Source organism: Marmota monax, unplaced genomic scaffold (assembly GCF_021218885.2).
Source record: "Marmota monax isolate L192 unplaced genomic scaffold, Marmota_monax_Labrador192_F-V1.1 WCK01_AAM20220418_F8-fsc00313, whole genome shotgun sequence".
Lineage (NCBI taxonomy): Eukaryota > Metazoa > Chordata > Mammalia > Rodentia > Sciuridae > Marmota > Marmota monax.
In genome coordinates this window covers 383289-396393 of record NW_026695173.1, presented here as the reverse complement: position 1 = coordinate 396393, position 13105 = coordinate 383289, and the positions used below count along the sequence as shown (strand labels likewise).

The window sequence follows — 13105 nt, the reverse complement described above, 5'->3', positions numbered from 1 at the left end:
GCCCCCCAGGAGATATTTGCCAGTATCTAGAGAGTCATCTCTTGTGGTTTCAAAACATGGTGGGGGGACTCGTGGCATCTAGTGTTAGAGGCCAACGATGCTGCCAGGCAACCTGCACTGCAAGGCTGTCCCCAAAATCAGAGGAAAGACTGAGAAATCCTTTTTTTAAAAAAAATTAAATATTTTAAAAATATTTTAAAAATACAAGTTAGATTTTCAAGATGACAGGCTATGGAAAGATCAGTGAGAACTATAGAGCTCCATAGGAAAGGGTAGGTATATGTGCCTTTTTCCCATGAGTTTTTGTAAATAATATCATATTTTTTTAGTTGTGGTTGGACACAATACCTTTGTTTTATTTATTTACTATTATGTGTCACTGAGGATGAAACCCAGGGCCACGCACATGCTAGGCGAGTGCTCCACAACTGAGCCCCAGCCCCAGCCCAGCCCCTTCCTTGAGCTTTTAATTGGAGAAATCTGGACAGACATAGAGCCATTCTCTACCAAGTACTGATCCTATTTGAATGGAAGGGTAATGATCACCCCTCCAGTATTAGGTGCAGGGAGGCAGAGATGCTGTTCAGTGGGACATGGTCACTGTTTTGACACTGGAAACTGAGAATTGGGAGTTGGGGGCTGTGAAAGAACAGGGAAGGGACATTCTGGGTAGAAGGTGGACATGAAAACCAGGCACAGTGGCTCACACCTGTAAACCCAGCAACTCCGGGGGCTGAAGCAGGAGGATCTCAAGGTGGAGTCCAGCCTCAGAAGCTCAGTGAGACCCTGTCTTTAAATAAAAAATGCTGGGCCTGGGGCTCAGTGGTGGAGCAGCTGCCTGGCACATACAAGGCTCTGGGTTCCATTCCCAGACCCAGCAAAATAAAACAGGTGGGCAGAGCTGCCTGTGGCCTCCCCTGGGCCTCGTGGTGTTGGAATCGCATCCCTCTGTGTTTTGTTCTAGGCATTTTCCCTTTGCTATTAGAACACATGCTTGGGCTTGCCAACTCTGGTGCCTAAGCATTTGGGAAGCGAGGCAAGCAAAGTGACTGGCTAAGCCCCAAAATGTGGTGCCCTGTCACTAAAATAGGGCCACTGGGTCAAAACCTGTTTCTCAAGAGAAGCCAAATAGTTGGATTTCTACACGAAAGTCCCTAGGGTTCAAAAAATGGCAAGAGCTGGGCACAGTGGCACATGCCTTTAATCCCATTGGTTGGCTTGGGAGGCCGAGACAGGAGGATAGCGAGTTTGAGGCCAGCCTCAGCAAAAGTGAGGCCCTCAGAGACTCAGGGAGACCATGTCTCTAAATAAAATACCCAATAGGGCTGGGGATGGGTCTCATGGGTCAAAGGCCCCTGGCTTCAATCCCCCACAAAAAAGCCAAGTTTAAAGGCACATCTAAGACTACGTGGTCACAACCAAACCATCCTGTGGGCAGCTTGTTGGCTCCTTGTAATCTAAACAGTATTTTAGTTCGCCAGATGATGCCATCCAACATTAGCACTATTGTGTGCTCAAGACCACACTGGAAAACAGGGAGAATATCAGAACTAGAACCAACCTCTGACCCATGAGCTAGTGGATTTTGCCCCACAGTGATCGCTGATCGTCCCCCAGGTTGGCATTGAAAAGAAAATCAAAGAGGAGCCTTCCCTGGGCCATCTTTGAAGCAGCAGCTCCAGTTGGCCTTGTCCCAGCAGCTTGGGAGGCTGAGGCAGGAAGATCAAAATTTGGGGGCCAGCCTCAGAAACTTAGTGAGGCCCTCAGAAACTCAGGAGGCTCTGTGTGGCCTGCACACCTGGGGTCTGACCTCATTCTCATTTCAGAGATGAGGGACGATGAAAAGGCACTCAGAGGCCATGGCATTTCCCAGTCCTGGGCCCACGTGAGAGCATTTGCTTTCCATAACTTGGTATTTGACAAGATGTCTGTTCCACCTGGTTCTCTTTAGCATCTGCCAACCGAAGTTAGGTTACTGAGCATCAATTTATAGTTGATCTCAGGGCACGGTCAGGGGGGGCTTGCAGACCAACTCACTGCTTCTAGATTTGGCCTCACATATTATCCACTATTTGCTGGCTTTTTAACATAAAATGAAGGTAATGTAATAAATCCTTTCTAATTTGTTCATGGTGTTTTTTTTTTTTGAACCCAGGGATTGAACTCAGGGGTGCTTAACCACTGAGCCCCATCCCCAAATCTTTTATATTTTATTTAGAGACAGGGTCTCACTGAGTTGCTCAGAGCCTTGCTAAGTGGCTGAGAATGGCCTCCACCTTGCCATCCTCCTGCCTCAGCCTCCTGAGTCTTAGTGATCACAAGTGTGCGACACCATGTTCAGCCTCTTGAATAAATTTTTTATAGATGGCTTTGAATTATGTTTTCAAGACTATAAAAAGAAAACCTTTCCTTTCTTGCCTTTGTAGCCAGCCCTGGCCCTGGCAATTGCTCTGGAGCTTGGAAGTAAGGTGTCTTTCTGTCCCATGGTGGGGAGCAAAGTTTACTCCATGGAGATCAAGAAGACAGAGGTACTGATGGAGAACTTTCGCAGGGCTATCGGTGAGTGTCACGTTGGAGTGACAGATGGCTGTTGTTTCTCCGGTGCTTTGAATCCTTTCATCTTAAAAATGCTTCTGTGATGTGTTGATTGGACTGCTCGTGTTCTTTTGGTGCTGTTGACAAGACAGGCAAGAGCAGTCAGCCATCCCAGCAGCTTGGGAGGCTGAGGTAGGAGGATCACAAGTTGGAGGCCAGCCTCAGCAACTTAGTGAGGCCCTGAGCAACTCAGTGAGACTCTGTCTCTAACTAAAATATAAAAAGGGCTGGGGATAGGGCTCGGTGGTTGAGGGCCCCTGTCCATCCCTGGTACCCAAATAAATAATAAATAAATAAAAAGACTAAGAAATCTACTTGGGGAGCTTTTGACTTAATGCTGAAGGAAAGAAAATACCATGGGAGGGTGCAGCATTTGGAAGTGGGGAGATATCATGGGACCCTGTTTCACCCCCCACAGCCATCTGATTTCCTGGTGGCTGGCACTGTGTCTTCCTGCAGTGCCTCTTTGAGGGACTGGCTCTGCCTCTTGATCTTCCCCAGCAGGTCAACGTAAGCACTCAACTATGGGTCTCTCTGTCTCTCTCTCTCTCTCTCTCTCTCTCTCTCTCTCTCTCTGGAACATGGGCACTGAGCCACCCCCAGCCCCTCTTTGACACTAATGCTGAACTGGAGAGTTATAATTCTGAACTGTGTTCAGAAGCTAAGCTTTGTGTCTCATTGAACTTAGGCTTCTTATTTTTATTTTTTGCTACCATGGATTGAACCCAGGGGCACTTCACTCCTGAGTTTCGTCTCCAGCCCTTTTTATATTTTATGTAGAGACAGGGTCTTGCCGAGTTGCCGAGGCTGGCCTCCAAATCTCGATCCTCCTGCCTCAGCATCCTGAAGTACTGGGAATATGCATGTGCACAACCACACCTGGGTTTTACGTTTAAAAATTTTCTCTCTATTGTTTTTTCTTCATTTCTCCTTTTCTTTTCCCTTTTCATTTCCTATTTTTCAGGGTCTCACTATGTTTCCCAGGCAGTCCTGAAACTCCTGGGTTCAAACCATCCTCTTGCCTCAGTATGCTGAGTAACTATGGATACATATGTGTGCTGCAGTGCCTGGCTTACTTTTCCTTAATTAAACATGTGCCAGTGATTTTATTTAACTCATTAATTAAACATATGAACCATATTCCAACAGCTCAGGAGGCTGAGGCAGGAGGATAGCAAGTTGGAGGCCAGCCTCAGCAACTTAGCCAGACCCTGAGCAACTCAGTGAGACATTGTCTTTAAATAAAATGTAAAAGGGCCTGGGGATAGGGCTCAGGGGTTGAGAGCCCCTTAATTCCATTCCTGGTACCAAAAAGAACCCCCCCAAAAATGTGACCAGTAAGATATCACAACCTTTCAAATACTTGAATATTAATATTTTTAAGAACTTAAATTTTAAAAACACCATTTTTCTGGGCTGGGGCAGGGGCTCAGTGGTAGAGACCCACCTAGCAAGTGTGGGGCCCTGGATTCCATCCTCAGCACCACATAAAATAAAATAAAAAATAAAAAATAAAGGAATTGTGTCTATCTACAACTTAAAAAAAAATTAAAAACCCCATTTTTGTGAGACAAAAACCTGATAAAACTGCTCTTCACACAGTTGCTTGTGTTTCAATGGCTCAGTGGGAACTGAAATGCTTTAAAATTTGAAAAAGTAGAGGTCACCAGGCACATTTGATGGGAGTCGCCCCTGGAGTGGTGTGGTGGGGGACACAGCAGGGCTTTTGATGGTAGCAGGTGAAGAGAAACTTCTAGATCCTGCCACAGAATGAAAGGGCAAGCCATGGCCTCCCCTCAGACAGGAGCCTTCTGTCCCTGAGCCTTTGACTTCCTGCGAAGCTGTAGAGGGAAGGAGAGAGGGTCATCTGTCCGCTCTGTGCCACTCCATTGACGTGATAAAGGTCCCTGTCAGGGACTTAGAAACCCAAGCCAGCAGATGAAACCTGTGTTCTTTGTGCTTTCGTGGCCTGAGACAGTGCCTGCAGCCCCTCTCCTGGCCACCAGCTGGGCTCATGGTCCACTGGGCCTTCCCCTGTCTACTTGTCACCACCGAGAAACTTCTAGACAAATATGAGTGGCTGAGAGATGGGGATGCCTTTCTTCCCCTCCTGGAAAAATTTCATATCACTGTCCCCTGACAGTGAGTATGGACAGGTATTCCATTTGGAGAAATTTCCTCTTTGCAGAACAGAAAAGGTTCTATTTAAAAAAAATCAAAGTAGGCTTAAAAGCCCAGAATTTTCCAAGCTTGACAGAGATTTCTGATATCTTCATGTTGTCTGGGAAATTTCTTTTTTCTTTTTTTTTTTTTTTTGTACCAGGGATCGAACCCAGGGGCCCTCGACCCCTGAGCCCCATCCCCAGCCCTATTTTGCATTTTATTTAGAGACAGAGTATCTCTGAGTTGCTCATGGCCTCAGTGTTGTGGAGGCTGGCCTCTAACCCATGATCCTCCAGACTCAGCCTCCAGAGCTGCTGGGACTCGAGGTGTGTGCAGCTGCTCTGGGCTTTGCTTGGGAAGTTTGTCTTGGGGTTCAGGAGCTGGGAATTTGGTTCATCAAACACAGAATGTGGCTTCTCTTTTGGGTGTTTTCCAAAAGGCCCATTTATAGGCTGTCAGGTGGATCCCAGGCAGAAGAGAGCTGGCCCTTAGCTTCCAGTCTTGAGTGTCCTTGTCCTGGTTGGGTTTCTGGAGAAGAGAAGGCAAGGGATGGTGTGATAAGATAATGCCCCCCCCCCTTGAACAGTGGGAAGGGGCCTGAGTGTCTGATCCTGTGGCCATGTGTCTCTGCCTTTGGGACATTTCTATATCAGCTCACAGAGAGCCTGATGGCCACCTGCCAGCAGAAGTCCTCTGTGGCCTTCCCATTTTTCAGGAGAGAAACAAGCCTCATCTCTTCTTCTGTTTTTTTTTTTTTTTTTTTTTTTTGAGGAGGGGCACCAGGGATTGAACCCGGGGCACCTAACTACAGAGCCACCTCCCAGCCCTGTTTTGAATTTGTTTGGAGACAGGGTCTCACTGAGTTGATCAGGGACTCACTGGGTTGCTGAGTCTGGCCTCCAGCTCACCGTCCTCCTGCCTTGGCCTCCCGAGCTGGGATGACAGGCATGGGCCACCACTCCCTGTAGTGTTGCTCTCCACCCATGATGGTGTCTCCATGTTGTACTGTAAGGTGACTTGTCAGTTCTTGTGCTGTGGCAGTTTGAGGTAAGAAGGGTGTTGGTGGGGAGGAGATGGATGTGGAGAGAAGGATGTTCCCACTTCTCACCATGTCCCCATGGGCCACCACTCCCAGGGGTGCAGATAAAGGAGGCCAAGGAGGTCTATGGGGGGGGTGACCGAGCTCATGCCATGTGAGACCGAGAACCCCATGGGCGGCTATGGCAAGACCATTGGTCTTGTGATCATAGGGCTCAAGACAGCCAAGGGCACCAAGCTGCTCAAGGGGAGTTCATCCTGAGCCCTGCCCTTGTCACTGTGGCACTGGGCAGGTGGTGTGACCACTGTGTCCCTCTTTCCTTGGCTTCTGCACTGTTGATGCCATATGGGACACTCAGGATAACACTGTGTATAAAGGGACACCTTGTAGAGGGCTTGGACATAGTTCCCTTTATGAGGTAGTTCTTTCTTTTCTCATTGCTCCTGGGAGTTGTGTGGTTAAGTCAAGAAATTGCTTCTGTCATCTCATCCCCCACATGATGACCATTGGCCAGCCAGGCACAGTGGAGCATGCCTGTCACCCCAGCCACTCAGGATGTTGAGTCAGTAGGACCACAGGTTGAGGCCAGCCTCATCAACTTAGCCAAGGCCCTGAGCAGCTCAGGAAGAGCCTGTCTCTAAATAAAGTTAAAAATGGGGATGGGGACGGGGCTCAGGTGTAAGTCACCCCTGGGTTCAATTCCCAATACTGCCCCCTCACCTCCCCAAAAAGTCAAAGTGGACATAATTTTGTTTTCTTTTTTCTTTCTTTTTCATAATGTTTTTACTCATCCACTGTTGTTATGATTGACTCACACTAGCTCTGTACCTGTCCCCTGCTGCATAGCTAGGTCCCCTGCTACGGGCTTGGGGAGATATTTTACCTTTGGTTCCTCACAGCTGTGTGCCCGTGTGCACAGGTGCCATAAATCTCATTTCCCCTGTTTTCCAGATCAAGTCCTCAGGCTCAGAAAGAGGCTCCACAGTCATCCTGCATCCAGTGCTGGCTGAGGGGCAGGTGACTGCGAGTCCTCTGGTGCTGGGTGACCCCTGCAAGTCCTCTGAGCTCTCTGAGACTCAGTTTCTCTTCTCTAGACCACTCTCCATCCACCATAGAATCTTTCCATCTTTCCCCCTTTTATAATTTGATGGTTATTTGATTCTCTGAGGTGGTTTCTCAGTCACTGCTTTATGGAGATCATGAAAATGTCACTTCTTCCAACGGCTATTTTTCTGTTTCCTAATGGGGCCTTTATCTCAGGAGTTTGGCTCTGCAAACCTCTCTCTCTCATCCCTCACCACATCCTGTCCACCCTGGATTAATGAGGTTCTGAGAAGGTGGCCCCTTCTCAGGAATGACAACTTGGTCCAGTTCATCTGGAAAATCAACCATATAAAAGTGCCTGAGGAAAAGAGAAAAATTGTCCTCTTCCCTGTAGGAGAGAGGACAGAGGAACACATTGAAAATTTGAGCCATCCATCGGTCTGCTTTGTCCAGCTTCTTGAAGAAAAGAGCCTAATAGAGAAGAAGAAAATTGTCTTCCAAAACAAAAGTGGTACCCACCTCTGATCCCAGCAGCTCGGGAGGCTGAGTTAGGAGGATCATGAGTTCATAGCCAACCTCAGCCAAAGTGAAGCCCTAAGCAACTCAGTGAGACCCTGACTCTAAATAAAATGCCAAACAGGGCTGGGGATGGGGCTTTGAGGTGGAGGGCCCCTGAGTCCAATCCCTGGTACCCCCAGCCCCCCCCAAACCCAAGTCCTTCTGGGCAGCTTTCCCACATGGATGAGATATTGGGACAGAAGGACCTCAGGTGCGTTGTGTGGAGTTGTGAAGTGTCTGAGTTTGAAGGAGGCTTACGAATCTTGGCCTGGGGACTCCCCAGCCCTGGTCCTGTTTGCACAGTGTCCCAAGGAGGCCAGAGAGGCTGGGCCCTGGTGAGCTCCTGGCAGCTCTGTTGGGGTGCAGTTGTGAACATGATCCACCCATTTTAATGTGTGTGGCCCACAGGATTTTGATGCATGACATAGTTTACTCTCCACATCTTAATTCTAGAATATTGTCATGACCTTCCAAGGGACCTCATTCCCATGAATGGCCACCTGCTGTCCCTCCCCCTGGCCTTTGGCCACCACATACCGACTTTGTTTCTGGATTGGCCTTTTGGGGGCCCCCTCCTGCCGAGGGAGCCCTGCACTTGGTGTTAGTCCATGTTGTGTCCCCTGCCGCCCCCCCCTTTGACTCTAGACTCTGTCTGGGACAGAGCTCAGGTGTTTCCACAGAGTGGCCGTCTGTAGCAGCTGCTCTGGAAGTTCAGCCTCAGGACCTGTCTGCCATCTGGGTCCTGCAGAGGCTGCTGTCCTTGCACAGTGCACACCCCTAGGGAAGAGCAAGGCCCTGTCGAGCACCATCACCCCAAGATTTGTGTGCACAGCCCGGGTATGGAAGGTGCTAGAATTTGCTTTCTTCTGGTCCTGGGGTTCAAACCCAGAGCTGTGGCCATAGTGAACCAGCACTCTGCCACTGAGCTGTGCCCCAGCCCCAGGGACTAGCTATGTGGTCTAGACTGGCCTCCAACTTGGTGATCCTCCTTCCTCAGCCTCCTGACCCAGACAGTTTGGGGGGATTCCAAATTATATTTCCCTTCTGAGCTGGACTCCTCCGTGGGTGCTTCTGGGTGCTGTCACATAGAGGAGGAGACCGAGGCCCAGAGAGCCGGAATCACGGGCCACGTCAAATGCAGCCTCAGGTGGCTAAGCAGGAAGCTCTGGTGTCCCTAACCCAGGGACTGGAGCTGCAGTGGTGATCCTGGGGCATGCTGTGGGGCATGGCCATGGACACATGTCCCCTCTAAAGGCAGGTGGGTCCCTGTGAGAATGCTCCTACCACTTTGCAACCCCAGAAGGCAAGGCAAGAAAGAGTAATAGTGACGTTCTCTTGTCTCCTGCAGGCAGACTCAGTCACTCTCAGGTTTACCTCCTGGTGTGCTAAGCCCCCAGTCCAGGCTCTTGCGCCCTGCCACAAACCTTCATACCCATCCACTCCTGTGGTGCCTGGCTACCTCAGGTGTCTGTCTATCTCTCTCTCTCTCTTATGTTTAGTCCTATGAACTGAATCTGTAGTGCTTAAGCAGGGAGTCAGAAGCCTGCCCTTTTTATTTTGCTTTGTATTGTTTTGAGATACAGTGTCCCCTTGCTAAGTTGCTGAGGCGGGCCTCCAACTTGGTGATCCTCCTGCCTCAGCCTCCTGAGTCCCTGGGATGACAGGTGTGCACCCCTGTGCCTGGCCCCTCAGGTCTCTTACAGAAAGGTGCCTTCCCTCAGGGTCAGAAGGAACTGGAACGTGCATCATGGTTGTCTGAGTCCCCTTTTGTCTGGGTTGGTTTGGTTTTAGCTGAACCCCAGCATTTTTCAAAGTCTGCAGAAGAAGCGAGTTGAGGCCAGGGACATCATCTACATGGAGGCCAACAGCGGGGCTGTGAAGGTATGCTCCCGGGGGACAGTGCCACGCCTGAGGGTCTGCCAGAGGGAGACCTGGGTGACCAGGGAGTCACATTGCTCAGCGGAGGTGGGTGGGGGAAGTTCAGCAGCTGTCCCTTTACCTAAGTCACCTTGGCTTTTCTCGGTCTTCCTCTCCTGGTAACTTCAGCAGGCAGAGTGTTCAAGACCCAAACCCTGTGGGGGACAGGGACCAGACAGCCTTCGTCCCTTCCCGCTGCACTAGGCGGCATCTTCCATCTTCCTTTATCTCCCTGGTGTCCCTCCCTGAGTCCTGAGCCTGGGGACTGCACCAGGTGCCTCCTCCTCTATCTGCTGCTGCGTCCCACGGTGGCTGCATCTCCCTGGTTCATGGATGAGCCTAAGGCCTCGTGTCACCCATAAATCACCACCAAGAAGAGCCCAGGCTCTAGGCTCCAGTGAGTCCCCTGGATGCTTCTTTATCAGGAGTGAAAAGAAAGAGGAGAGAATCTTCCAGAAAGTCCCAGGTGTTGGCCGGGCGGGTCTGGGAGCCCAGTGTGGCACCAGGCCATGGGGCGCAGGTGGAGGGCGCCATTGGGGGTCCTCGGTGGGCAGCAGAGACCTTTCTGTCACTGAGCTCTATGTGGTCCTGGTGCCCCATGGTCTGCTGGCAGAGGCAGGCAGGTGTGACTTCTTGGCCATGGAGTTCACCCTGGAGGCCAAGGAGGAAATGCCCTGCCCAAGGGTGACGTGCACAAGAAGAAGGAGGTCATCTAGAATGGGACTTTGCATGACCGGGACGTGGCCCACACCAGGCACCAGGGACAGGCCTTGTGGTCCAGCACATTCCCAAGGCCCTGGGAACCAGTGTTCAGGGCCGTGCTGTCCTCCTGGAGGCCCTCTGGGATGCTCAGCAATGAGCATGACATGAGCTTCGTCCCCTATCCCAATGTCCAGATGCTGTCACAGCTGATCTCTGGGCATTGTCTGCCCCTGGCCGCCTGCCAGCCTGCTGGGAGCTGCTGTCCACCTTGGGCTGGGGGTTCCTGGCGGGAGCCTTCACAGGGTTTCAGACAGCCTCACAGAGGCCCCGGCCTCTGCAGAGCCCAAGCCCTGAGTCCTCCGGCTCCCAGCTGGCGTTACTCTGGGCCCCGCTGGACAGAGAGTCATGTTTGATCTTCATCCTGAAGGTGGTCTCCTCCTCCCCACCAGGAATGGGCTTTCTGCTGGGAATCTGGTTTTGCTTTTTGTCCCACAGAACTTTGCCCAGGAGAGGCCAGAGACTCTTGGGATTGGAGTTTCTTCCTACCTGGCTGGAGGGTTTATTTTATTTTATTTTTTTGTACTGAAGCTTAAACCCCAGGGTGCATACCCATGGAGCCCCATCTGCAGCCCTTTTTATATTTTATTTAGAGACAGGGTCTTGCTGCGTTGCTCAGGACCTCACTAAGTTTCTGAGGTTGGCCTCCAACTTGCGGTCCTTCTGTCTCAGCCTCCCAAATTGCCAGGATTTTTAAAGACACGAGCCACCACGCACGACTCTGCTTGATTCTTGCAGGTCAGGGGAAACCTTGAGGGGATCCCTCTGAGTTCAGGAGCCCCTAATCCTTCCCAGGGGAGCTGTTCTGGGCCTGTCCACCTCAGGCTTCCAAGTTGAGTGACATCAGGGACCCGCAGGAGGCAGGACAATGGGCTTTGGTAGCTGCCCTAGAAAGTCCTCTCTCCTACAGGGGAGATAAGACATCCTGTCCATGATGGGCCAGGTGATGAAGCCAAAGATCACAGGGAAGATGCATGGTGAAGCCTGAGCCTGGAGCCAAGTTGAGGCCCTGCCTCTGACATGCTCCCAGCTCTGAGAACTCCCCCACTGCGCGGCTTGAGTCTTCACTCCCTTTAGAAGCTCCCCACAGTTGTGGCCAAACTGTGTGCTCTGGACCCGCTGAGGTCAGCATCTGCTTCCTTTGAGGTCCCAGAAAGGTGCCGACTTTGACACCAGGCAGTGGGTCTTCCTTGCTCCTTTGTGGACTTATTTTTTTTTAATTTTTTTGATGTCAGTGATTGAACTCAGAGGCTCTCGACCACTAAGCCCCGTCTCAGCATTTTTACTTTTTATTTAGAGACAAGGCCTGGCTGAGTTTCTTAGGCCCTTGCTAGGTTGCTGAGGATGGCCTCCAACTTATGATCCTCCTGTCTCAGCCTCCCCGGCTCCTAGGATGACAGGCGTGTGCCACTGCGCCTGGCTCTTCCCCAATTTTATGTTCTTCTCGGGCCCATTACCACTTTACTCCCTGAAAACTTAAGTTCAACATGAATCCACTGTTGCCTTGAGGCCTTGCAGCAGCCTAAGCTTCCTCCATGAGTGGCCAAGAGCAGATCCGTCTCTGAACTTGGTTTTGACAGCCCTGCATCATGGTTCTGGGAGAGGACAGGCCTCAGATCCCGGTTCTTTGGGAACAGCTCCATCCTGATGACAGGGGTTTCTGGTTTGGAAGGTGAGGGCTGGGACCTGAGGCAGGTCTGCCAATCTACAGGGGCTGGTGGTTCTGGGGGGCTGAGGCTGAGCTGGCTCTGACCCTCCTTGCTCAGGTTTCCTGACAGAGAGGATTCTAACTGCACTTGATGGAAAGTTCATTAACCTGAGAATTGTCATGCAGGGCCCCAAAAAGGGCTCCTTGACTGAGTGCAGCAGAGGAGAATCTGCATATGAAAACACATCTCCCTGGGGCTCCCAAGTGGGTTGTCTTCACATCAGGCTCAGGGCTCTATGGGGTGGCTCCTGGACACTGCACCCCACACAGCTCCACAAAAGGCTTTTTTTTAGATGAGGGTATAGGGATTCAACTCAGGGGCTTTTGACCCCTGAGCCCCGTCCCCAGCCCTATTCTGTATTTTATTCAGACAGGGTCTCAACTGAGTTGCTCAGGGCCTTACTAAGTTGCTGAGGCTGGCCTCCAATTTGCGATCCTCCTGCCTCAACATTCCAGGCTGCTGGGGTTATAGGCATGTGCCACCACACCTGGAATGATTCTTGTTTTCAAATGATGACACCAAACCTGGAATGGGTCCAGTACCCAGCCTGCTGTCAGAGAGCCAGTAGGAGAACCAGGCTGCAGGGTTGGGTCTGGAAGGAATTGAGGTGTGGAGAAGAGAGCAGATGACATTTCCCCCACTGGCTGGGACCTTTTCCAGGGTGAGATCAACAAGTACATCGACCAGGGTGTGTCTGAGCTGGTCCCCAGTATGCTATTCATGTATGAGGTGTACATGCTGGATATTGAGGGCTTCACCTCCATGCACCGAGCTCTGGAATCTTCCATCACCCTCATCATAATTTTTGCTTCCAACCGAGGCCACTGTGTTATCAGGTAGGTGCTGCCAGCTGTCCTTGTTCCCCGGGGTCTGTCCCCACCTATGACGTCACAAGTCAGGATGGGATGAAGGGACACCTGGGAGGAGACAGCAGGGTGACTGAAGGCTGCAGCTGCCCTGTCCCTGATGGGAAGGGTCTCCACGGTCCTCTGAGACTCAACATTCCTGTGGGGAGCAAAGGCCTGAGGAGGTGGGGCCACTCTGGTGACCTGAATGTCAGCTCCCTCACACTGGCTCCCAGAGGCCAGCAGCGCCCATTCATCTTTAATGAGGACACTGAATGACATTGCACCTTGTCCCTTGGCATAGGTGGGGACACAGGTTTGTCTCTAAATTTGTTCTTCTTAGCTCCCCATGACAGCAGCATGCATCCTGCCATATCACCTACAAGGGGTGTGATTTTCATTCCTGTGTCTGGCCTTGCTGTGGGGTGTCCCTGGTTGTGTTCCTACGTGAACATGGGAAAGTGATGTCCATTCAT

At 51.0% G+C, this 13105-nt stretch overlaps 1 pseudogene; it reads left to right on the top strand.

Annotated features, from left to right (window-relative positions):
* Positions 1-1828: 1828 nt before the first annotated feature.
* Positions 1829-12624, top strand: LOC124081865 (ruvB-like 1; annotated as a pseudogene).
* Positions 12625-13105: the final 481 nt, after the last annotated feature.